Source organism: Cinclus cinclus, chromosome 4 (assembly GCF_963662255.1).
Source record: "Cinclus cinclus chromosome 4, bCinCin1.1, whole genome shotgun sequence".
NCBI classification, from domain to species: domain Eukaryota; kingdom Metazoa; phylum Chordata; class Aves; order Passeriformes; family Cinclidae; genus Cinclus; species Cinclus cinclus.
Genome location: NC_085049.1, coordinates 6,340,426 through 6,366,911, shown reverse-complemented (window position 1 = coordinate 6,366,911; position 26,486 = coordinate 6,340,426).

Sequence of the window (26,486 nt, the reverse complement as noted above, 5' to 3'; positions counted from 1 at the left end):
CATCCCTTCTTGCATTGTACAATTATCCATTATTAGGGACTATTTTAAGATCTGTTCAATACACTGACTCAAATAGGCAGAGAAATAAAAAGAGGCAGGAAAAAAGGAATCCACAGGGGTTCAAATCAGAATGAAAACCAACCATTTTTGGTTTGTGATACCTGGTACTGTAAAATAAATTCTATATGAGTTTGAAAGCAAAATATGTACACTAACAAAATAAAGGGAGACTTAGTCATGTGGGGAAAAGGGAGCATGTGGGACATAGAACAGAAATGCTGTGTATAAAAAATGTTAACAGGCATGAAAACCTGCTGGACTCAATGACCAGGTTGAAGGTAATTATAGAATAACAGAGTCACAGAATGGTTTGAGCTGGAAGGAACCTGAAAGGTCATGTAGTTGCTCTTGACATGAGCAGTTATACCTTCCACTAGGCCAGGTTGCTCAGCAATCCGTCCAACCTGTCTTTGAACTCCTCTAGGGAAGGGGCATCCACAATTTCACTGGGCAATGTATTTCAGTGCCTCATCATTCACAGTAAAGAGTTTTTACCTAATACTTAATCTAAACCTACCTTCCTTCTGATTAAGGCCATTACTTCTTGCCCCATCACTACATGCACTTATCCGAAGTCCCTCTCCAGCTTTCTTGTAAGCTCCCTTTAGATACTGGAAAGCTGCAGGAAGGGTCTCCCCAGAGCCTTCTTGTCTTCAGTCTTAACAACCCAATTCTCCCATCCTGTCTTCATAGGAAGAATGCTCCACACATCTCTCATCTTGTGAATCTTGTCCAACTCTCTTCGGCAGGTCCTTCTTGTGTTTGGAGCCCCAGAGCTGGACACAGCATTCCAGGTGTGGTCTCATGTGAGCAGAGTAAAGGAGAAGAATGACCTTCCTTGACTTGCTGGTCAAATTCATCTTGATTTTTTGATGATTGTTCTGCTAAGGCAGCAGCAAAACAAAACAGAAAAGTGGGCATTAGCCTTAAAATATTGTCAAAAATCTGCAGTATTGCAATAATATTTTCTATGAGACACAGTGAAGAACATAAAATTAAGAAATGCCTGACTTGAGATTTGCAATGTAATCTAAACTGTCTTTCAATGCAGCTGTTTTACAGTTCTTAATTGCACAGTGACATATGCCCTGATGTAGTCTACCTAAATTAGACACTTACTGAAATACCTAAAACTCAAGAGTAGTTATTCAACATTCTGCTGATAGCCTGTCAGGAGGCAGGTAACTTTTACATCTGATTCTGCCGCTGCAGGAGCTGAATGGTCCCTGGGGTGGTCTGTTTCATCCCACTGACCTCAGAAAAAGTGGGAAGTAGAGGCACCTCAATTAAAGCCTACAGCATGATGGGATGAATAATGGCAGGAACAGGACTGATTCGGTTTAGAGAGGCATCTGTCAGAATGAATGGTGCAGGTTTAATGAGCAGCTAATCAATATTTGGTATTCTCACTGCTGGTAAGTGAGTGAGCACATGTCATCTTTGCTGAACACATCTAATTTTGCTATCCATGTAGAATAATTAATTTCCTCATTAGTATTTCTGTGCTGCTCCACACTGAAGTATCTGAATTACTCATAAAAATGAATTGGTGCATCTTCTCAATGCCTTGTACAAAATGACACACAGAGGCAGAGACTGTCAGGATATGCAATGCTCGGCACTGTAACATCCAAGAGTTATCTACCCTGGCCACAGTGAAGCTCATATGGTTGAATGGTCAATTTACATTCACTGGAAGACAGTGCTTTTGACTGGAACTTACATGTGTCAGGACACAGAGGGGGTTAGGAGGTCCATGCTGAACAGATAGATAGTACAAAGACATGGATGGGTATGTCTGAAATTGAAGGTGGCTGCCTTGGAAGTTCAGCAAGGCTTCTCTGTTAAAACCTTTTTGAGTTTACTCATGTAGTCCATTCTCTCAATCGAGTATTTAGCATGTTCAGCTCAAGAGCTCTCCTACCCTAGACCTAGAGATGGGAAGCAGGGGCTTCAGTGTCTCAAATTACCATACAGGTTATGTTTTAACAGAATGTGTGTGGAGATGCCTGACAGTAGTCTAAAGAATTCTTAATGCAGGACTCATATCAAGAAAGAGGGAATTAGAAGGAATAGATGCCAAAAAAATCAACATAACTAGTCCCAGGGACATGTCATTTTTGGATCTCAAAGGGCTTTAATTAGGCCTTTTGAATCTTGTCTTTGCAGACTTGAATCCTTTGCAGAACATCTCCTTAAAGGCTTTTTGTGGCTGTGCTCATCTCAGATATTTAAGCAAAGTTGGCAGGACTGTCCTGCATTCCTCCTAAGTTCTGCCAAGAAGGCATTTCAGACACCTTCTGCTGCCTGAGAGGTTGAAGTCACAGTCTCACTGCCTGCTATTACCTGAAGACCAAGAGCGTTCATGTGTGAAGCTATTCTGGGTCACCTGGCGTGGTGTAACTGACTGTCCTCTGCTCAGTTATTCTTGTGTCTCTTCCTTTCTGCTGTAGGAAGGAATAAAGTAGCAACCTCCTAGGCAAATTTTGCTTTGTTTCAAGGTGCTTTTTCATTCTCTTGGGAGCCGAATTTTCTTAGAGAGAATCCCTCTGTTCACACAGCTCTGCCTCACCCCCTTGCAAAATGTCACCGTTGAAGTGTTTTCACTTACCTACAACTATTTTTCCACTGTTTTCCAGGTTCTAACAAGAAACATCTCCCAAAAATGCTTCCCATACTGATTCCTAGTTTCAGTTTTTCACCTGCTTGGTCTCTGCTCCCCATGTAGTAACACATTTAGGTTTTATATTTCCCACCTAACCAGACCTGATGTCTCCTCCTGCATTTGCTAGTTCTGAAGCTGTCTTATGCATCACAGACAACTTACATCACTCCTCCTTATTAGTACTTTCCATTTCCAATATTTGATTGCACAAAAAAATAGGAAAAAAATTGAACTCTGAAAATTATGCCTTTTACCATAACTGAAAGTAAAGGCCTAATTATGAGAACTATTAAAATGAAAAGTTTTATCCTATATATATCCAAATCAAGTAACAATCATACATCAATTAATAAAATACGGGAGAACAGGGTGCAATAAAATACAGGAGAAACAAAGCTAAAAATTTCTTAGAGTGGATCATAATGTTTGCCTGGTATGATCAGGGCTACAGAAAGGGGATATGGAATTTGTGGCATACAGAGCTATTAGGAAATTGTCTTAAGGGTCCAGTAAGTGAGATTATCACCTTATTCTTTTTGAGATAGGTATACTGAGTTCAATGCTATTAGCTATATTGTGTAAGTATTGAAACAAAGAAAATGTGTAAGACTGAGGTTTGGTTTACATGAAAGGTTTCTTAACATTGACCTATATAGCCATAAATTGCAAGGTACTCCATAAAGCACTTCACCTCAGTCAGCTCTTACAGCTGGACAATTCTCAGCTGCACTTAGTAAACATCACCTCGAAAGAATGCTGTGGAAAACATCGGGACCATGTAGAAAGAATTGTAGCAGAAACAGTAGCACAGTTTAGGATGAACAGAGAGAAGCATGGGAAACATTACAAGCCTGTGTACTCTGATGATTGTACCAGCTCATTCCAACTATTTAGTCTTGCAAGTGTACCTGGCCAAATGGTGCACAATTTGAGCATAACCAGTGGGAGATGTGGGCATTTACTTTCTCCTGAGACTTACCCAGTGTGCAAAGTTGCTCCTAAAAATAGATGCTTCAAAAGTTTTAAAGGTATATGTAACACAAAAATGATATTTCTCTGGCCACTATTATAACTGACTCTTTCAATAAATATTTTTTTCTTTTTAATTAGTATTATGAAGAGTGTAATGGATTTTTCTTGCTATTAGTTTGTCATATGTAGCCAGAAAAAAAAAACCAAAAATTTTTCCATATTAAAAAAGAAATGGGATTGCTGCTCTAACTGCAACTGCAAAACAAATGCACTTAGTTATGATTTTTGTTAAAGAAAAAAAATCTAAAATCACTACTTTCAGTTACTTAAAATATTTGAAGTTAATTACTGTAGATAATAAAAATTAAACTGGCATTTTTAAATGGAAGAAAAGTTATTTATTTTCCTAAATTAAAATTTCAAACCAGTTTTCAGTAGGCTTTTAGTATAGCTAGGAATCATTTATCAAAATATATATGTCTGTGTGTATTAAGCAGAGTTACTTTATATTAATAGGATTTTAATCACAGGAGCCTAGATCAATATTTTGCATACGGTGAGAGTGTTCTATTGTCTTTGGTCTTCCCTTGCACAACACACTTTGTAAAAGCCCAAGAGAGAGTTAATTTGAAAGAGCTAATAATTTCACATGTGTAAACTGTTAATACTTGCTTATAATATTTCATTACAGAAAACATTGTTATGCTGAATTATTACAGGAAATTGCTTAATACTATTTGACTACTTTTGCTGTTATCCAGTTAATGTATTATTTTCATTATTCAGGAGCTCTATAATTAATTAAGTGCTATTACACAAATGATGTGTTTCATGAAAAATGTCAGAATTCAGTGGATAAATTCTTAATGATTTACATGGTATGCCTAACACTGTTTAATGCGAAAAACAATATGGGACATGAAAATGCCAAGTAAACATTAGTTTTGGGGCATTCTGGTTTTGTGCTTTTTTGAACAGAAATTGAGATTACACTTAAAAGAGCTTTCACAGTAATACAGAGCTCTAGTTTTTACCTGAGAAGTCTCTAAAATCCCTCTTGCATTTTGAGTCATTTAAAGACTTTTGACTGTAAAGTTTCAATCGATAGGATTTTTTTTTTCCCCAAGAGCTTAAGATGCTGAAACTTAGATAGGTTCATCCTGAAGCCAGAGATAAGACAATCAGCCAATTTGGAGTTAACAGCTCCTGACTGGCTTAAAAAAGGACAGTGAATTCTTTTCTTTATGCCCAGATGCCTGGCAGGTCTGTTCACAGGCAGAGAAAGAATTGGACCACCGTGCTCCTAAGGCAGAAATGCATAACTGTCACCTTTTCAAAGAGGAAATGAAGGTGATATGTGCTATCCTAAAGGGATGTCAGCTCAGGCTTGGACCAGGGTGCCACTCCTTTCTCATCTAATATGGGAAAGCATTCACACTTCTCATGTGTGCTACATGAAGTCAGAGCAGCATGGACAATAGCTTCCTATTGTTTACAAAGCATGCTCACTGCAATTTCAAAAACACCAACCAAAGCCACTGCCCTTTACTAAAGCTCCTGCAAACCCTTTTTTTAACCTATTCCTGTTCAATAATCCCATTTTCTGTAGGACTAAATAATAAATATTTATTTCTTAATAACTATTTTTGTACTAAACTTTTTGGCACTGTTCAATAAATCCTCAGTTTATGTTTTTCTGAATTTCTTGTCTCTCTTTACAGCATTCCTTTCCCTTTCTCTCCCCCTCTCTCCTTTCCTGTATTATTCACACCCATCCAGGTGCTTCTCACTTTCCTCAGTGCTTTATCATAGAATCACTATGGTTGGAAAAAGCGTCCGTGATAATCAAACCCAACCTTTGACAGTACCACCACTCTGTTAACAAAACCACAGCACTAAGTGCCATGTTCAGTTGTTTCTTAAACTCTTCCAGGGAAGGTGACTCCACCACCTCCCTGGTCAGCCTCTTCCAACGCTTCCATGCTTTCAGTAAAGAAATTCTTCACAAACTTGAGCGTCTCGGGTTGCAGTTTGAGGTCATTTCCCCTTGACCTGTCACCAGGTACCTGAGGGAAGACACCCTCACCTGGCTACAACCTCCCTTTGGGGCAGTTGTAGAGAGCAATAGGGTCTTCCCTGAGCTTCCTCTTCTCCAGGATGAACAACCCCAGCTCCCTCAGCCTCTCCTCATAGGACTTCACACTATATGGAATCTAATCTAATCTAATATAATCTAATCTAATCTAATCTAATCTAATCTAATCTAATCTAATCTAATCCAATCTAATCCAATCTAATCGAATTTCCCCCTCCCTAAGTATTTTTCTTGCTAGTACTACCTACTGTCACCTCTTTTTCATCTCCTTGGATGGGATCAGAGAATGAATTCTGTCACTCTTTAAATGCAGCAGCTGACATTCTCAGACAGTGAAAATATGTGGATGCTGCTCTCCAAAGAGAGTTAGCTGACAGCTTTGTGTATGCAATGCCTAAAATATTTTTTGAAAGTATTTTCTGGGATGTTAAGAAAATAGCTAAAAGGAAGATATATATATATATATATATATATATATATGTCCTGGATATATTTTCTTAAAATAAAATATGTACTTTCTGTATTAAATATTATGTAGGAGAACTAGCAAAAAATAAACATACCAAAGCAGTCTATGTCTTGCAGGAACATCTTAAAACTGATTTCAGTTTAAAAGAAGTGTGTCTATGTGTTTGTATACATACAAATATAAAAATACTACAGAAACATCATTGTTTAACAAAAAGCTTCAGGAGATACTTAATGAAATACAATTTTAAAATATTCTCAAATTACATCCTAACTACTTTAAATTGCGAAGGAATTACATCCGAGAACATAAAATAAAAAATTAATATTTCTATTTCATTTAAAGCAATAGCACAGTTATTCTTTTTCCAAGAGTAGAAAATGTGCAGAACCAGCAGTGCTCCAAAGTGTGCCCAAGTAGAAGCACATTAAGAAGACATTAGCAGTATGGAGTCCAGAGTAGAATGCCAAGCATGGTGGGCTCAGGGTTTTTGCTCAGGTGGGCTCAGCTCTGCTCAGTCAACAAAGGGCACATGATGAATTCTGAGAGTTTAAAAGGAAATTGTTCTAATCTTGAAATTGAATCCAAAAAGGGTGACAGCAAATAACAGATGTATCAATAACTCTCCAAAACAGCTTCTCACAGATTCCAACAAACAAGGTTTATTTACATGAGGATACTTATACATATTTACCAGTTTCTGTGGGATAAATTTTTGTTCTTCCAGGCTGAATAATACCTCTTTCGGTGCAAGAGTCGCATATGTCAGTTAGTGGCCTGGAGATTGGTTGCTGTTTTATCTGGGTTCTAAAGTTTAATGGAAATTTATGCTACAGAATGCCTTTAGTAGAAAGAATTCTGTAGCTTCAAAGACATTCAAAAATATCTTTACAGAAAAAATAAGTTTTAATCTTTAATAAGATTACTTGCAAACAGTGCATAATGGAACCAATGTGAACAAACATGATTCTCACAACATTAAGAGTTGTGTTCCTCTGAAAAGAGTAGTGGTGCTTGAGAATGGAGATGGCAACACAGAGCAAAAGCAAGAAAGTCAAGGCCTGCAAACTGCACTGTTCTATTATTCTATTCTATTCTATTCTATTCTATTCTATTCTATTCTATTCTATTCTATTCTATTCTATTCTATTCTATTCTATCTTATGTAAATTGATGAACTTATTTCGTACAATCAGAGTGCCTGAAAACCATTCAGAGAAGTGTTCACTACTGTGAGTATGCATCTGCCAAATACACTTATGTTGTATTCTCCTCTTCCGGGGGAACAGCACAGTAGTATAGAAAGTAAGGACTCTTACTTTTCTAGAGTTTTAGCCTTTCTTCAATCATTATTTTTTTAATATGCAAATCTTGTGACATATTTGTTAGAGAGGCCAAAGTAAAAGAAATACGGTCTGCACTGGGGGCAGTAGAAGAGGAAATCAGGGACGGCATATTTTCTGAAGGGTTAGAGGGTAGGAAGACCAGGGAGGGGATTTTTGAATCAGCCTCTGAGAAATTCAGGTGACCTTCGTATCTGAGTTTTACTGCTTCAATAGAGAGCTCTGTTATACCGGAAGACTAAAGCTGTCACTGATGCTTTTCATTTCTGAGCTGTAGATTTTTTTTTTTTCTGCTATCTTGGGCACGGGACATATAAAAAAACCTCTAAATACCACTGTAGGTCCAAGACCTTCAACTTGAGTATGAATTTTATTGAATGAGAACCAAGGTTATTCTCATGAGGGACCAGATCTGACAATCTGGCACCTGCTACGTACCCCATTTGGCAAAAATTATTAAAGCAAATGCATCTACTCTAAAGGTATTGGTATTTCTGAGTGGACTTTGACACTTTGTTGTACCTTCTGCACAGAAGGCACTAAATCAGTGGGGGAGACCTGGTGCAGAAAGTAAGACTCTTTAATCTAGATGCTCTGCCACATGAGTATGATTGCCCTGCCATGGTGCCAGAACTGGGGTGTCTGCAAGTGATGTGCTCTAACATATGGATTAATCACTGTCAGGGTATTTCTTTTTCTTGCCCATAAACTCTGCTGCAAAGATTCACAGAAAATCTGTGTTCCGCAGCCTTCTTCCAAAGGACACCACTGGAAAATGAGCTTGATATGTTCCTGACATCCTTTCTTGCTAGGAGATAGATGGCTGCATTTGTTGCCACTTGGAATTTCTTAGGCACTGAAGACATCACATCAAGGTACATCAGTAATCACTGGCCAGCTGAGGATTGCAGAAAGCACAAAGAGTTTATGCCAAGATTTTGTCTGCAATATGGGGTGAAGGCTAATTCTCAGCAGCTGAGAAAAGAAACTTCATAACTGTTCAGAGACTGCTTTCTGAGACCAGTGAATAGTGCAGGAACACCTGTGGAGTGTGGTCTAAGCTGGTGACACCTGGGTCTGTCCCTAGCTACATGACTCTCTTTCATGACAGAGCCATTCAGTGGTCTTGTTCAAGCATCAGATCATCTTGCTGTTAGTACTGTGTTTGCAGTGAAGGACTGATTCAAACCTGAGCTATTTTCAAGTTAGTGGCACTTGGTTCCAAGCCATTTAATCAATTCACCTACTTCTCTGAGTGTTGGGGATGTAGCATATGGAAAACATGATTAATGTGGGAAATCTCAGTAGTAGGGAAGAGAAGGAAAAGTTGGAGTTCTTATCCTGTGCTTCTCTAGAGGAGGCATTCAAACCCCTTGGCATTTTCATGGTGATGATTAGACACAGTCCCAGTCTGAATGGAGAGGCTGCACAATCATTAGCACCCAATGACTGATAAGTACCTTTTGATATCCCTGCTCAGAGATACAGTGCTGATTGTACAGCATGAAGGTAATGCCAGGCAATGAATTCTAGTTTTGCAGACACTTAGACAAGTAGGTTTCTCTGAGTGTGCAAATACATATTCACACAGTAGAGAAAAAGAGATGGATTTGCAACGTTCAAGTACATTTCTGAATTTTTCCAAAACTGGTGATATAAATAGTTATTGCATTTCATTGCTGAAATGTCTCAGTTCTGAGGCACTTAGTTTTTATATAATCATGAATTCTCTTTGCACCATTCCTTATTTCAGACTGATGGACTTGGCACTCCAACACTTGCTGTAACAAATGGAAGGAGATGAGCATGTGTAAAGTGTGGTCTCATTTACTCTTCACTTTACTCAGGATGTGCCTAGAAAATAGAATACATTTTACACTCTTTTCTGGTGATGCATGATGATGCTCTGGATACTTTCTGATAAGAATAAAAATAAACCGAAAGTTTGATTTGTGTCATATAGTTCATTATGGCAAAACTCAGCTTTAAAAGGCAGGAAAACCTACTTTTAGCAAAAATTACTGCTAGTTTGATTTTATTTTAATCAGTTTTGTATGTACATGACATGAGTGAGATAGGATCTATCTGAGGTCTCCCTGATTTCCTCTTGCAAATTTTGATTGCTTTTCATGTTAAAATTAGCACTGGGTAATTTTCTAGGCAAAACACAACAGTTATTCTTTCCTGAAAACTTGCTGTTGTCTGGTGCTCATTTCAGCCCTAACAACAGCAGAATATAAATGGCAAAGCACCAAGCTTATTGTCAGTATGCAGCTAATAAGACATCATATTTATTAGTTCAGATGTATACAATGGGATATACATATTTCTCTAAGTTTGCCACAGTTCCCTGGCAACTGCTTGTTTTAATTACTTCCTTATAAACAGCATGAAGAAAACTGGAACGTTGCAGTGAAATTTTTACTGTATATCTCCAGGGAGGCCAAGCAAAATATGTTCATTGAAATCACATATTTGAAATAATTGTGTATTGGTTTGCAGCACTGGCTGCCGTTAGACAGCAGTTTCAGTATAAGAAAAATATCAGATAGAAATACCTCAAACTAATTTAGTAGGATTTGATTTTATTGCTTATCATAAAACTACACTGCAGCTGTTCAAGAGAAGAATGCACTGAGCTTGTCTCTGTGAAGGCATCTGCAAAACTCCATCTTTTGTTACTCTTCTGTGTGTGAAGAAACTGATTAGCTCCGGCTTCTTGTATCCAAAATCAGAGGAAAATGTTTTGCTACTGTTGAGTTTCTTATTGCTTTCTGGATAAAAGTGCTTGTGTGTAGATTGATATCATAAGCATGGAAGAGGCTTTTGAGGTGTTTGGGTTCAGTTCCCTGCTCTCACAGGCTCCTTACACCCTAAGGAGTGCCTCTGAGTACCTGGCTCCCAGTGCATGCTCTGGCTTAGTGCCAGCACCTTGCTGGGACAAGATGCAAATATCCACCTCCTTTCAGCTTTCTTAACAAAGGCAAGTTGACTGAAAAGGATTTTTAATGTACTGACATACCCAGAATGAGGCACTCGTTCACACTTCAGGAAAGAACAAAAATGTCTGTGCAAGTTTAAACCTATATATTTTAATAGCCTTTAAGAAGAGAGTCAGCAAATAAATACTACTGCTGCCTGAATGTCTCAGCGAGTTGTCCCTGATGCACACACAGATTCTGCATCCAGAATTACAGGTTTAATTTTTGTTGCTTCTCTGCTGTTCAAACCACAGCATCTGGTATTTTTCAAAGCACTAATGAAGAATTTATCTTCATAACCCAAAATGAAGGGGTCAGCATCAGCTCTGCCTCATTTGCAAGGAAGTGAGACACAGAGGAATGAAAAACAACACTCACTTAAGATTCTAGACTATTGTAGCTCAGTTGTTCAGATGGTTCCGGCCAAAGTGCACTCACATGCATACAACAACTCTGTGTGTCCCTGAGGATGTTGAAAAAGAACTCAGAATTACAATTTGCACACATTGTGATTAAGATTTGTGTTTAAAGCACTGTAGCTGTTCCAGGGTAATTCCTCCACAGGAAAAAAGTCATCATTAGCTGGTGAGTACTGAAAGGATTTGCCTTGTGTTAGAAAAGAAATCTGGCATTGATAGTCTTCTTCAAATGGCTTAACCCTGAAAACAGATAGGCTACTGAAAGCAAGAGAATTGTTAGGAGTGAGATCTCTGTAATTGGTGAAAGTGGGAGGAAGAAAAGAGGTGTATATCCAACATTTGTGGCCTACTGCAAGATATTCCACATAACATGACCTCACACACCACTGTCAGCAACTGGAATATGCCCAACTTTGCTGCGAAATTTAAATGAGTTTCTATGTGGTATAGATATACTGAGACTTCTTGAAAGGCTCATGACTTGGTTAACCAAGGCCTGTTTTTAATGTGAATGGTGAAAATCAGTTGTTCATCACTTATTTTATGCCTCCATTAGTTTCTCAAAGAGAATAAACAGGTTTAACGACCTGAAAGTTAATGTACAAAACCCATTTTTCCCCATGTCACACTCTGAGTAGACTGAAAAATTTCTTTTGAAGATTTGCAGATTCTTTTATTCTGAGCCAGGTATACAGATCATGAAAAATGTACTTCTAAAGATTAAGACATAGAGAAAAGTGAGATAAAATAATTGAAAAAAACTGCACAAAAATTAGACAAATTTGTGAAGAGTAATATTTTTAATGGCTTTTGCTTTCTGGAGAAGAGTACTTAGGCACATTGTCTTTGATAGAATCTCCTGGGTTTATTGCCTTATTTGTGTGAATATTTTCTATGAACAGTGATGCAGAAACGCTGACTTCATTAATGAGACATGCAGTCAATTTCTTGGCAAAATATTTCTGAAGGAACCCATTGCAAGGAATTAGCTTTATGCAAAACAAATCTTTAAACCAAGGAGAAAAATTACATCATGGCCAGAAACAATAGCTCTTATGCTAACCTCTGATTCTATTGACTGTGGCTGGCTGGCCCCTCCAGTCTTAAAGATAACATCTTTTAACAGAATTATTCTCAATACCATCCAGTTTAAAAGCAGGAGCCAAAGCCGAGGGAAGTATTTAGATTGCATGCCAACAAAATAGCAGCACAAAAAACTGGCTTAGCTTCAGTTCATGAAGCTTAGATTTAGTTCATAACCTTAACTGTATTTATGAGTTTTTATTAGAATTGGCAACAGTGTGTGAATGTAAGAAAGCATCACAGTGAATGTGCTATAGGTTCAGGGGTCTAGTGGCCAGATAACTTAAAAACTTACCTGATAAGGAAAGGTCTTGCTAGGTAATATACATAACCCAAATCAATAGTTTACTCATGCTTTCTGGAATAACTGTGATGCAATAATTTTTCTGTTAATAGTTTTCCATCTCCAGAATATTTACCATAACCTTATTTTCTGGTTTCACATTAAATTTTTGTATTGTTGTGCCTATATTTCTTCTGTCAGATGGATTTACATCTGTGAATTCTCAAAATTTCTTGTGAAAATGACTGTGTCACATACATGTCCCTGAAAAGCTGTGCTTAGGTCTTTTTTACATGGGCCTTTGTGAAGGGTCATCCCTCAAGCATAAAGGAGTAAGAGGAACATCAGAATGATGTTATCACCCAACATGTAAAGGGCCTTGCATGTATTTTCATAAGTATTTCATCCACAGATGTTAAAACTACTGGATAGTAGAAACTATCACTGTAAAAAGAATTGGCCAAGAATAGATTTTTGTTTTAATCTCTTACTGCTGCCTGAAAGTCACTGAAAACCTTTTTTCTAAAACACAATTCTCTATGAAAAGTTGTACTTACAATGAGACAAAGAGGATTAAATAATATCTGAATTTCTGTGCTTGTTACCATGGAGTATAAATTTATAGGATTAGTCAAATAAATGAGACATTGTAATAAAGGGGCCCTCCAACCTGTATCAGGAACTGCAGCTTATAATGTCTTTAATTACTCATCAGGTTCTAATTTCAAGTGCTCTATGCCTTTCCTTGAAAAGCTGTTCCTGGCTCAAATTTTTATCTTTATTGACTCTGAGGCTTGTATAAGTGTTTTCCCAATGATTTAGCTAGAGCTAAATCAGCTAGCAGCTAGAGCTGCTCTTATGTAGAGTTTCAGTTTGTGGGAGATTTTGCCTGTTTGATATTCTGATTCTTTTCCCTTTGAAGTTCAGCAAAAGTCCTGCAATTAAAGCCGGAGAGAATAGGATCTAAGGATAAATGAGGATGTTGGGAGAGTCACTAAAAATTACTTCAACAGCACTTTGCCTTTGTCAGAGAAATAGATCTGCCATGGTTTTTGGCCTCCAGACTTTTTAAGCTCATCACAGAGTTTCTCATGCACATCAGAAAAACATTCTCTGCATCATTCCTAAAAGACATGCCCTTGAGCTTTACTCATAAATTATGAATAAACTGGAGATTATAGGATTACTATAAAAAATGTGATAGGGCTAAATCAGTACCTAAAGGAGAGATTGTGGTTGACTGTGCTGAAGGATACTACAGGTCTTCCATTGTGGTGAATTTCCTTAACTACTTGACTTAGGCCAAATGATATTTGATGCATTAATTGGTATCTATTTAAAGCTTTAAGAATGTACTAGTGGTAGTTGCATACATTTAGAAAAAGTAATTCAATGTACTAGGTATAAGAATATAATGAATGAAATTTGTTGTCTTGAGAACTGGAGATGGAGACAGGTGAGAAAAAATAACATTATTCAGTAGAGGCAAAAGATGTGAAATTTCCTCTGCTTTCAATAACTGATTAGATGGAAAGAGCAGGGAAAAAAATAGAACTGGATACATTAGTGGACTACAAGATGTTTTGGAAAATGAGATTATGAAAAAGTCCAGTGTTCAATGCTAATATTGCTTGAAATGCTACATTTTCTCAGCTAGAAGAAAATTGAAGCCAGAACACATGGCTTCTTCCCTCTCCAGCTGTGTTGCTTGCAGAGGTAATGACCCCAATCCTGTTCCCAGCTGCTAATCACTTTCTCCTTCACATCGTGATGTGTCTTCTAACTCATTTTAGCCAAATGAACCAGATTGTCTTAAAGCGTTTCAACTGAAGATGTAAATGAACTCTCCCATCTTATTTAACTAGAAATAAAAGAAAATAATCACTAAACTGTCTTGCTGGCATAATCTAAGCAAGTGATAATCTATCAGGGTGTCTCCAACAAAAAGTAGAGCAAAAAAGGGAAAGGTAGCCTCTGGTTATCAATAGTAACTTTTTGAGGTTGCCTTAAAAGTTGTAAACTCTGCACTGGGTGTGATTAGAGGTGGCAGATAAGGTATAACAACAGCCAACAAGTACAATGTGCCAAAATACAACTGCCCTGCATTTGAGGACTATTTTTGGTATAACTGGGAAGCACAGATATAGGAAATATTGAAAAGAAAAGAAAGAAAATAAGAAAAATATTGGAAGACTTGAAGAAGAACACATTTTGTGACTACTCATAAGAAACACAGAAATCACCAAATCATACAGCTTCTAGTCCTAATATCAATTCCTGGAAAAAGATTTTACCAAGGGATCAAACCTATCTCTAAGCATGCAGAAGATAACAAGCAAATAAATAACAGACAGCACTGAATTGTCAACAGTTAATCATGTCAAACCTGCCCAATTTCCTTCCATGACAGAACTGCAGGAACTGTGAAAAGGGGAAAAGCAATAGATGTTGTATAATGACTTTTGTAGGGCATTTGAGATTATCTCTTGTTACAATATCATAAGCAAACTTTGGAGTCATAGTCCAGATGAAAACTACCAGGTGGGTGTTAGACAGCTTTGCTAACAGTACCCGTGGAGTCCTTGGCAATATTTCACTCTCAAAAAAGAAGGAAGGGTCAGGAGGGAATATACAGGGTTCTGTCATGGGTCTAGTTCTGTGCAGTGTTTTTATTAGCAAATTGAATTGAAATTGAATTGAAATGGAAAAGATGCTTATTAAATTTGCAGGTGTCATGAAACTGAGAGACATCACAAGGATGGAGGCAGGATTAAAGTTCTAAATCATCTTGACAAATGGGAGAAATGGGCTAAAAATTGGATGAAATACAAGGTACAGCACTTAGGCAGAAATAATGTGCGAGATGAAACCAGTATGGGAACATCTGGCTCACAAATACATTTCAAAAGAAGCCTGGGAGATACAGGGCAAAAGCAAGGCAAAGATTTTTTTGCTAATATCTGCATGTTGCATGAGTGTTGAAATGTGTACCAGGCGGAGAGATTACAGTGGCAAACAAAGAGAATGATGACTACTAAAATAAATTATCCAAGAGAAAACATTGAACAAATGGGATTATCTATTTAAACTGCAGGTAGAATATAAAGGAAAATGATAACTGTGTTCAGGTAATTTAAGTAATGCTGAAAAGAGAAAATACCTGCACTCCTTGTGAACAGCATCTTCAGATGAATCAAGAAAGACTGAGTTAAACGTAGAGGAGAAAAAGCATAATGATCAGCAAGATTAAAGCACAATCATTGTGCAAGGAAGGTATCTTAAACATAGACCACCTGCCTGGATTGTCACATACAGGTGACGTTGCTGTGTGGCAGGTCTTGATAGCGACACAATTTTTATGTGATACCATGACCATGTAGCATTCCCGGCATTTTTATTTAATAAGAATGTTTATTTGAGAAAAGTGAGGTTCTCCAGTAAAATCTAATATGTGATTTCACATATGGAAGCATTCCATTACAGAAATAGGTGTAGGCACAAGGAACTCCTGACATCAATTTATTAATAGTACTATAATCTGAAACAACATAATGTCAACATGTAGGCAGGCTTAACTTCGTGAAATGAAAATGAATTATCTAATTGCAACCAAATATAGCAGACAAGTATTTCTTCTGCTCAGGCGAAGCAGAAGATTAGAATCTTAGGAGATTCTCATGGGTCAAACTTAATGCCTCTGTCTACAATTTTGGAAACAGAAATAAGACAGTATTTTCATGCACCACAAAAACTACTGAAAATATTTGAAACAAAAAGCATTCAGCTTTGCTAAAATTTGAATATAGAATGAAATAATTTTTGCTTTGTTATCTTTCAAACCTTTATTGACGTCTGACTTGATCTACTGTAAAAGTCTCTTGATAAGTAGTAACAATCTGATTAAATCTCAAAGATTTTTTTCCATTTATGATACAAACATTAACTACCTGGACCTCCATAAACTTATATCAGGTTATGACCAAGAGGTACAAGAGTCATGATGTGCTGAAAATGTAATGAGAAGATGGTAAAAAAAGGGTGAGAAGAGGTGGGGAAAGTTTTACTATGTGAAAATTTCATTTTTGCTACTTAGTAACTACTGTTATGTGGATTTGGTTCTAAGGGAGGCTAAATGAAAAAGACAATTAACAATAAATCTTCAATAATATTATCTGTAGTTTTACATTTGTGTACATGTTCATTTTATCCTCTTAAATAGTAAGAAATCTTAAAATATATGTCACTGTGTACCATTTCCTTAAGTATTCCCTGACCTTGGATAGGAGTCCCTGACCCTTCCATCAGTGGTAAGCCAGCTGCTCTGGATTTTCCCCTTGGTTTCAGGGATATAGGATTTGTGGAGGTTCATCTTGCTGGTTAAAAACTGAGGCTATTATTTACTGTTCATAATGCTGATATTAAGTTGTACTTGAGGGGTTTTACTGCCTTATGCAAGAAACATTAATTTTGCTCATTCCAGCACTGTGAATGCTGTCTCTGGATTTTATCTGAGGAGCTGGTAATATCTGAGGCAGACATCTGTTGGGGTGGACGTATAGACTGGCTGTCCCACAGACATTCTGTTGTCTGAAATTTAGCCAGGAAAAAGCTAAAATTTATCTTAGTGAAGGATAAATTGCATGTTTCCTTGTATATGAAATTATGTATTTCCTGTTTCCTTCAGAAAATTTAGAAAGTTTTCTGTTATGTTTTTCACTTTCAGTTCAACAGTTTTGATTTTTTTTCCTTTCATTTAAACAATCCAATTCTTTTAAAATACATTGGATAAAAATTCAGATCCCTGTGTGACATATGAGTAAATGTGTTAATAAATCATTAAAAATAAAACAAACAAGCAAACCCAAAACACAACCCATGAAACCTTAGCTCATCCTCAGACACTTTGTAGGAAACCAAGGTTTTTGGAATATGTGGGAGGCTAATATGAGATTTATTAGATCAAATTTGAGACAACTCAGTAAAGAAAGATCCCATCAAACAAATTTACCCAGCAGCCTTTATCCCATGCCTACTGCAATTCATCTATAATATAGTTTATTTCCCCAATCACTAGACAGCTGTTTCAAATGTAAGCTTTGAAAAGAACATACAAGTTGTTGCACTTTCAGTTAGGCTGTACTCAGATGAATGGCAAGTGCAAAGCAATAGTTGATATAATAAAATGCTTTAGTTCGAGGAAATTTGACCTAATTGAAAGGAAGGGCAGCTTCCTCAAGCATGATTTTTATTTCCAAGTTTGCATTTATCAGGGATGAAAGCAATATTTTAAACACATGATAATTACAGTTACACCTTTCAACAAGGCATAATAATTTTTAGAGTGCAAATGTTCTCTCGTGGCATTAATGAAACAGTTTACAATCCATTGGCTGATAAATAATTACCCTTCTTTGACTTGTGCATCCAAAACTTTGTTAAACATATTTTCAATACCAAGAAAAAATGATGATGAGTATTGCAAACAGATCAAGGAGAAGAAGAAACAGAAGAATCCAAACAAGCTCTTTGAGAATAAAATCCCCATTTTAATGTAAAGTACAACTATAGCATTTCATAATTGGTGAAATAAAAATCTCTAATTTCTGCAGGAAAAAAAAAATCAGGTTTTGGAAACTCTTCTATCATCTGAAATGAGCAGAGGTTTCACAGAGAATTCACAGAGAATTCAGCTAACTCAATAAACTGAAAAATCACAGAATTATTGTCCAACAGCTTAAGAAGACAGACATGCACACACTGAGCTGAAAGTCTGCATAGTTGCTAGTGAGAAACCTACTTAATCTTCACCAAAAAAATTGCTTCTTTAGTTGTTTTTTTTTTTTTTTTGGTTGAGTGCAGGTTTGTTTTTATTTTTTTTGTTAACTTTGCTATGTAATGACATTTTTTTCAGTCACACAAGTAGCAAGAGTTTTTCTGAAAAACAGTTTCAATCTTATCAAACAGTCATTGTGATCTCTGAGGAGAAAAAAGTGGTATGGCAATATGTGCCTCAATCACAGGGCATGGTGTTCCACATTCTCAGTGCCATTATGCTCAGAAACAAAAACAGGCTTGTAAGTCAATTACTTTGATTTTTTAAGCTTTTAGAATTTATCCTCTCAAAAGAGTGACAATTCTCATTAAAATCCATCCAAATGCTATCTGCAATAGAAATAGTGACACTGTGCTCACACCTGTGGCCTCAGTAGACCTGACATGTTGTCTTGCAGACAATGGAAGGAAGAAGGAATCTGTGAAGACATCTGGAAGCCAGCCCAGGAACCCAAGCTGTGCCTCACATCTCTGATGTCTGTATGGGACCTGGGAGCAGAAACAAAGGACTCGGGCTGCCTAGAGTTCCTTCTGCTGTGCTTCCATACCTAATGGGCAAAAGCAATCACTTTTCCCAGCATGCTATAATGCCCAAAGTATCCCAAAAGCCTTTGTTTAAGGTGCTCACCACCCTGAGGAGGCTGGATCCCTCTAACCACACCTGAATTACGTGGTGTCTTTGGTGGTGCTGTGAGGACTCTGGACTGGAGCAAGGAGACACCTGGAAGAAGAGGTCTCCTTTGGACAGAATGAAAAAGGGCTCTGTGCATGTTTATGGGAAAACGTGCCTGGAAAACAAGGAGATTGTCCCAGGGGTGGAAATTGAAGTATGAGGTCTCCTTCCCTTTCACTAACCTGTTCTTTCCTTTTTTTCTAAGACACTGAACTAAGTTTCACATTTTATTTTCCTTCTAGCATTTGCAACCCTGAAAAAGTCCCATATACCAGCATTAGTACTCTGATATGAAGATCAGCTCTAGAATTCCTCTGGATTACTCTGTCAATACCCATACTAAATAAAAAATACAGGTAAGTTAGAAATTGTGTTAATGTAGTTAGTTACTTATTTGTGACTTTGACAATAAGAGGGACATTAATTTGGGATTTTTATTAACCTAAGGAGCATGCAACATTTATTTATATTTGACCATGGAGCACTGCTGTGTGTGTTGTTTTATGGCCTTTTTATTTGTACTGTGGTTGTTATTCCACAGTTTTTAGTGATAATGGTGTATGAATCATTTATTTCCCCTTTTATTTAATCTTTGATGTCCAGATTTGCTCTGATGGCAATTATACTTTCTGAATAATTATGAATTCCCAATGAGGTTGCCTTCGTTCAGAAAGTCAATACAAGGTTTGTTGCTCATGCCATCCAAATCACAGCTTTAAATACCTATCATGCCACACCCAAACTCTACATGAACAAATAGCTTCTTACAGATCCATTGATTAAGGAATTTAATTTGCCAGGTCTCAGTTTTTCTTTCAAAAATGAATGTACATTTCAACACAGCTCAAAAAATGTCATTGAAAATATGTATTACTTTGGCTGGTTTAGCAGCATTTGTAGAATTGAATCTGTTTGCATGTCTTTGTCATGCTCTGTTATTTTCTCAGTGAATCTTAGCCTTAGCCTGTCATAGCAAGGATTTGGCTATTTCACCCTTTCTAAAATAGAGCTCTCCCAGTTGAAATGTAATTTATATATATATGTGTAAAAAGGCTTACATTGGTGAACAATATTGTATTGTAGTGAAGGTTTTTACAGTAGTGTTTTGCTGGCAAAAAAACAAATTCCAAATATATAATAAACACTGCAACAAAACTTTCTGAAACAAAACAATTTTGAGGTGTATAACACACTGATCAAATTAGTGTCTCCATCATCTGCTTGTTACATCCTGATTTTGAACACATTTCTGCATTGGTCTTCTTTCTTTTTTTTTTTTTTTTTGTGTAATAACAGTAGTGTTAGTAACAACATATTGTTTAAAAGGCTCCACTCTAGAGCTCCCTGATACCTTTTGTTCTGTTGTTGTCATTCCAGGGTCATTCACTTTGCTTCATTTGCTCTGAAAAACTTGGATGAGACTATTTGACTATTTTTCCAGGATGTTGATCTAAGTATGAGTAATTTTAAGCATGTGTGTGAAATGTGAATAAGTGCAAAGAATATCAGTATGGTCACACATTTGCTTTCATTACCAACATGTTGCTACTAGATAAAACGACTTTCCTGGATGTCCTGGATTAGAGGTGCTAATATTATCCAAGATAGTAAAAAAAGTTAAAAAAAAAAAATTAAAGATTTTTCAAAAGCATGAAAGAAGCAGTAATGGAGAAAAGAATGAATTGTCATCAAATGAGTTCTTTATAAAGAATGTTAGCGGTAGGAAGATTAAGAAGAGACTGAATCCTTATAGATGCATGTCTATGAAAACATTTTAAATACCTCCAAAATTCTCAGTCTTTCCTCTGGGCCCTTATGTAAAAAAAACCCTGTAATGTCACATATAACATAACGTAACATAACAGCTGAAAAATAAAAACAAGATGCCATTAGAAATGATTAGTGATAGGAGATAAAAATGAAGGCATTTTCCTGGGAATAAAGGTAGAATCTTCCATACTTGAAATAGAAATGAAATTGTTTTCCTGAAGATATTGTCTGGTTCACTCTGAAGTTGTGTGCTTCGTTTGGAAATCACTTGGCAAAAATATTGTCCTCCCTTACTCAGGGAGTCAGACAAAATTGTTAATGTAGTCTTTTGTAGACTGATGATCTATGACACTTCTATTGACAATTTTATTATGATTTGAAGGCACTCAACACACAGCCATATGAAGGCACATTAAAATAATGTGAAAGTGTCAATGTGGCTCCCTGGAAGGTCAAGCAGAGGATCAAAAAGCTCCTCATTTGTCCCTAAGTGATGCACTGGTGACATGCAGACCATTGCTAATTCTTAAGGCAGCCAGGAGTAGGAATAGATCTTGACTTTTCACAGAGATTGCATAGAATCCTGTTGCTACAGTAAAGACACTACTATTTGTGGTCCTCCAGCAAAGCTGAGTTTTAAAAATTGCTTTGTTTTCCTTAAGTCTTAATGTCAACATGGAATGAGAGGGTAAACTAACAGAGGTCTGCTTGCCTTCAATACTTATATCTGTGCATTTCCTCTCATTTACCTTTCAGAAATGGGAAAAGTTTGGATTTCTTTCTTTCTTTCTTTCTTTTAGATTCTTAAGATTCACTTGATAACTTTGAACATGCTCACCTTGAAGGTGATGCAATGATTCTTTAACATTTTCACTCTGCAGTTTCTGATCTATACTTTTGATTTTTTTCTTCTAGTGGGTTAGAAAGTTATGAGAATTTTAAAAAATCTAGTTGCTCATTTAAATAATACTTACTGTGCAGGATTTCATCATTAGTTCTAAGAGAGTTTCTGAGAAAGTCTTCTATTATAATCATTTGTGGAAATAAAACATTGCTTAGGTGATAAATTTCACCAGCAACCCAATTAACAACAACTTCATTTCTAAATCCCGTCAGCTGTAAAATTTGACCCTTGGAAAATTCATCAGGTTCTCAAGAGCAGTGGAAAGTGCAACAAGAAAGCATGCTATGTTTTCCAACATCTTGAATCTATATTTTACTTAAAAATTAATTTTAATTTTACAGTTTAGTGAAATCATTCTCTATCAGAGAATGGCCTCAGTCTCCATTTGCATTGTTCTTTAAACCTAATATATTTAAGTCAGTGTCTTTTTACTTTTTTAACTGTTTGTATTTGGGCAGTGTTAATAAATTAGAATTTCAAAAATATCTTCTTATATCATGTTTCACTTCTGTTTCTGATTAAAATGAACGTAGGATTAATAAGAAAATGTTAAGTGCAAAACCAAGCTGGTTTAAATGTGAAGGCAACAAAGCTTAACACTTTTGTATCAGGCTCATGTACTGTATAAGTTTCCTAAAAATGGTTAAATCCTCTCAGCACACGCTAAGTCTTGCCTAGATTCTGAAAATTTAAGAAGTGCTAATCCTCACCTACATTTCACCTTCTTTTACTGATTCCTATTACAGCAAATGGCATTTTCACACATCTTAGTAATATTCAAAGGTCACTTTATTGGCTCAAAACATATGTACTGTAGAAATAGATTATGTAACCCTTTTGCATTTCTTCTGTATTTCATAAGAGTCCCAGTTACTTACACTTCACTTAAAAAGCATATGTATGGCATAGCAAATGATTAGGCCAAGATCTTCAATTAGGCATGTATGAAATATGTCTCATAGCCAAAATCTATTAGGATTTTTTCAGACAGCTTGTTGAATGGTGGCAGAGGAAAAAAAAATGTGGCAGCTACAACACTGGGAACAACAACAAAAATTTTGCATTACATTTTCTTTTATCTGACACAGGTGTAATATAATGAGATTCTTCACAATTTCCTACAGCTTCTGCTTCAAGGTAGAATTAATCCTGTTTTTAAAGCATTTCACATTAAATCTTTTTGATAATAACAATTAAAGTAGGCATTGGAAATATAGTAACTTTTGAGGAGAAGTGTATATATATATATACATATATATATATATATATATAATAGGAATCTAAGAATATTTTTCAGAAAAATAACACTTATATTTAAACCCCTGACATTATGTCAAGAGCAATGAGAATAAGAAAACAACAGTTAACATTTCTCTTTGTTTTGAAAACTTTTCCCTGCTAGAGGGCTTGACTTTTGTCCTCCAACTGCTTTTTATGTAGTTTATTATTATAAAATTTCATTAGAAAAACACTATGTACTTGTTCGTTGACATTTATTAATGTAGTAAAATAACAGTGGATAAAAGCCCCATTGGTTATAGTAGATTAAAGAAGATCCATGAGGAAAGTTTTTTTCTTCTTTCTGCATGACAATGAAGACTGTATTTTGTACAAATATTCTTTAGGAATCGGGTTTTACATAAACTCTTCATCATTGGATTAATGAAAGCTCTTAGGAAGAGATTTAATTTCATTTTTTCTTTAGTCTGTGGCTGTCTAGAGGTGAATATAAGCATATGCTCAAGTGCTGTAATGTGCTGGAATTCTACTCGCTAGGTTTCATGCTGCTAAATGGAAGAAATCACATGAGATTTGTGGCTGTAGCTGACATGTTCAAATTGCAATAGACATTTTTTTTAATGGGAAGTTGACCTGAAACATTGTTTCCTTTGCTTCAAGACACTTTTCAAACTCTTGGAGGATTTCTTGTTGCTGGCATTTTTTATTTGTATTGTAGATCTACTGGCTACAAAAAGCACTTTGACTCCTTTTGTGTCTTTTCCTTTTTTTACACCACTGGAATAGAAAATGCAAAACAAGCCAGAGATATTCTGTGCTTTGGGTTTTTTATTCGAAAAAAAAAAAGAAAAATTAAAATAAAAAGAATGAAACAGATTTGCACAAAGAAAGACACTTCTTAATGCTTTATAGTTGAATATTTTTTAAGTGCCCACTGGGAAAGTTCACAAACTAGCAACATAACAGGTCCAGCTTGGACTTATTCATATTTAATGGGACTAACTTCAGAAGAGTTGATGAAGCGTTTATGTAAACCCCTCAGGCAGCTCATAATTGGCTCTGTTAAATGAATCTGAATATATTTTGAAGAGACAATAAATACTCAATGCCTTGAAAGTATCTGGCTGAACTTGTGAAAAATCACAAGGGTATTTTTAGAAGTTTGTGTTGCTGCAGTATGATTACTATAAAACCTTAGCATAATTATAATGAAAATCACTGCAATGAACAGGGGAACTCATTTAGCTGAGCTCCAAGCTGTGGGGAAGTGAGCTGAGAGCTATACAGCAACTTACAGGCATTGGCAATATTTTGCTTCCTGAACTTTAAAAATTATTTTTATTTGGAAAATAGAATTAAAATACGAATTTTCAAGGGAGAAGAGACCAGAATCTATGACTTCTCCCTGATGAGTACTTAATCAGTAAATTTAAATCATATTTCTTGACCTTATGTACCTCATCAGTAGGCTAAATCATAACACCCTTTTCATATAAATTTCTTACACTCCTAACTACATAACTGTAGCAGGTTGTGCAGAGAGGCAGTGGATTCCCCATCCCTGGAATTGTTTAAGACCAGGCTGGATGGTCTTTGAGCAATCTGGTCTAGTGGAAGGTGTCCATGATCATGTCAGGGGCATTGGAACTGAGTGATCTTTGAGGTCCCTTCCCACCCAAACCATTCGATGATGTCTTGAAAAATAAAAGGTCTTACCCATCAGGTCAATACACATAATAGGGCTCTCAGTTCGTTGAGAAGAAAACATGAAGAATGTGTTTCATCTCAAATTTTGCTGAACTAAATTCAGATTATTACATCTAAGTGCATTTTCTCAAGCTTCTTTGCAGATGAGGTGGGGGGAGGTAAGCAGAGGGCAGTTTATCATGGGTGAGTTACACCCATGTGAAAATTAGTGCAATTTTCACTTCCTTACTTGTAAAAGTAGCCTCAACCCAGATATGGATACACAGATTTAACAAATGATATGGGGTGCCTTGAATGTCTAAACTCCAAATAAAAAAGTGTTATACAGGAAAGCTTTCTCCTGCCAGAGCTGCCTAAATCATTACTAGCAAGAGAAGGGACCCTAAATGCCTCGTTTTTGTGAACTGCAGCAGGGCCCTTGAGATTTCAATTAGGCAGCTCTTTGCAAACTTGTTTTCTTATTGTGAATTCCAAGTATTTGAAAAGTTCCATGCAGTACTGAAGTTTTCTAATGTGATAGGCAGCTAAAGAATAATAGTGCCATCATATGAGTACACTTGAAGAAAAGTCTTATCAGTAGGCGTTGCTGCTTTAATGAAATAGGATAATACTGAATAGCAAGATGTTTCTGTTTTAAAGAACTGGTAAGCCTGTAAATTTCAGAGAATATTTGAAGAAAGCTGCCCTCCAAATCATGAATAACATCACCTGTTTGTTTGGAATTCTGCCTTCTCAGTTTCGCTTCTTGTTTTTCTACATACCATCAGTGTGCCAGGTGCATGTGGAAAGGCAGGCTGTAAGGATAGCTTAGAAGGCAATTTTTCCAAAGAATTACTACTGTACTGATTACCAAGGAGTAGAAACAGCCTTGCCTGCCCGGTGAGGTTGGAGATTAAATTACAGCTGCAGTTGGAGCTTGAGACTCAAAAGTCTGCTGCAGTTTGGGATGGAATCTGCTGGCTGTGCTGTGGGAAGGAAGGGATGTGGCCATGCAAGGGACAGACAAGGTAAGGAGATGCTGTGTGAGGGACAGCAGGGTTAGGTGGCTGGGAAAGGGACAGGTTTGGGATTTAGCCAGTCATGTAGAAGGAAGAAGGGAACTTGTAGAGAGAAGAGGAATCAGTGCTGTGTGGAGCTGCCTGTGAGGAAAGGAGTCAGAGTTGCCTGAGAGATGGAATGAAAAGGTTTTAATAAAGGACTGATCATGGTGTCAGTCCGATCTGTCTCAACACAATTACTACGGGTGCAATGCATTGGGGAATCAAGGATAATTTTAATATTAAAAGTGTTTATTCAGTTTGGAGGCTTATACTTCATAGTAATGTGAAACACCAGGAACAGAGAAAGTATGATCTGGTAATTTGAGAATAGGTAATAAAATATTTTATTATAATGATCTGATCTAATCTAACAATTGCAGTTGGTCAAGCATCTTGTGTTTGCTTTCCTTTTCAATGTCTTTTAAAATCTGTGCTCTTGATTATGACCATTCCCTCCATTTCAGAGTTAGGTTGTGATTTAGCAAATCAGCACAATCATTCTAGAAATATACTAGAATTTTCCACACAGCAGGCAAAATGAAGGAAAAGATGATTTGAAGTGTTTATCAAAGTGGTTAAGGTTTTGTTACCTGCTGTATAGCCTTGTTCATGTACTAAACCATAATTGTTATCCAGCAGTTAAAAGAGAAGAGAAAAAATGGACTGCTTGTACAATTTACTAAGTCATTTGAGCTGCTGCACAACTGTTATTCTCTGATTAATGGAACTGCTGAAGCAGGGCACATGTAGATGATTAGGAGCTTCATGCATTACTTAATTATCAGGATTTCCAGCATGAATAAAATCTTAAAATGATTTATGAATAAAACGATTTCAACAGGAATAGCACAAGCTTAGATCATGACTTGAGCCTGCTACTCTTAAGGAGTTCTGTCATTGATTTAGAGAGGTGTTAATGGAAGGTGCAAACTCACCATCCATTTCTGGGAG